Source organism: Odontomachus brunneus, unplaced genomic scaffold (genome assembly GCF_010583005.1).
Source record: "Odontomachus brunneus isolate Ranch 3 - 2012 unplaced genomic scaffold, Obru_v1 Obru_scaffold_062, whole genome shotgun sequence".
NCBI lineage: Eukaryota > Metazoa > Arthropoda > Insecta > Hymenoptera > Formicidae > Odontomachus > Odontomachus brunneus.
Window position 1 is genome coordinate 1,063,219 of NW_022639512.1, and position 1,679 is coordinate 1,064,897.

A 1,679-nucleotide genomic window follows, 5' to 3' on the forward strand; every position below is an offset into this window, starting at 1 on the left:
AAAAAAATATACAAAAGGATGACAAGGGAAATGTCTATATATACGATGTTAAAGGTAAGGAGTAATAAATAAGTTTATAAATTTCCTTAGGCCTGGTGCCCACGATGCTAGAAATCGATCCGAGTTCTCGGACCGAGGAATATATAATCAATTAACTTTCCAGATAACTAAATTATAAATTAATAATTACTAAATTAATTAATTAATTAATTACTAAATTTATTAATTTATTATTATTTTGCTGAGAAGCAATTATAGCTAATGTCGAAATACGCTTTCGATCATTTTGTACAACATATGTAGGCACAACACACATGTAGTATGTCACATTGAGCATTCTTCCATGGTTGTTCGAAAACTCCTCTCGATACCAACTCCACTAACCCCACCAAGCCCATCCACCACAGCCACTTTCCGTCGTGGACTTTCAGTGTTTTCGAACGCAGCCCTGTGTGCAGGATCCATTATTCATTCATACCTATCTTTGCTAATGGTGAAAGGGCCACTTTCAAAGGCCTGTATACCAATTCGGACGGTCGGAAATTTAATACGTAATAAATCAAAACTTATAAATTCCTTCCTAATAATCTTCCTTCATGATGTGGTAAAAGGGCCACTGAGTACAGGTCTGGAACCATAGAGAGAGAGAGAAAGAGAGGGAAAATTTAATACGCATTTTAACGATGTAAACCAAGCCTATGTATAAAAATAGCGACAGGTTTTATAACCTATTATACTTGTTAACTTTAACGATTAATAGCTAACGATTTAGCTTTGCAGGACAGAATGACGATTTTAACTTTCATATTTGGTTTCTACGCATGAAAATATACAATGGTTGCTTTCCAAGAGACACAAGTCGACACAAACATCATTCTATCTTTGTTCCACATATATGCTGCGTTCGGAAACATTACTCGAGGACTTTCCCTCTCTTTTTATCTCACTCTTGTATTTCGCTCACTCCAACGGCTATCGTCTAGTAGTGTGCACACAGTGTGTGTTTCCGAACGCAGCGTTAGTGAGTAACGAAGATAGGGGCCGCGTTCCGTTTCACGAATATGCGCGCATTTATCTATAGTTTGTGTTACGTATATTGTAGACAATACGCGTATAATACGTGAAACGGAACGCAACCAGGATAAAGGTGCGATTTTACGCAGCGAATAAAAGCTGGCGTTTCACCCCACTCCATCGTTGTTCAAAGCAGCGTTTAAAAGCTGTTCGCTATCACCTGTATCCTTTTCATGGAGCGAATAACCCTACTGAAAAATTTCTATTGAGATCACAATTGAATTCCCAATTGAATTCTCAATTAAATTCTCAATTGAATTCTCAGTTGAGGTTTCCGCAAAATTTCGCATGTAAGATCTCAATTGAGATATTTGTATCTGATGGAAATAATTCATTGAAAATATAATGAACTTTTGCTGAAATATGTTTGAAAAGCATTCACAATTTTGACCCAATTTCATTAAAATTTCATTATAATTTCATTAATATTTCGATAATATTTTATTAAGAGAGTAGAAAAATTCAGTGAAAAATTATTATTAATTAAAATATTTAGAAAAGTATAATGAAGTATTATTTTGTCTAAATAATAAAAAAAAACTGGCATTTTATATTTTGTGTCGTTTCATTTATTCGTGAGATTCGATCTCGTGTCACAAGGTTGT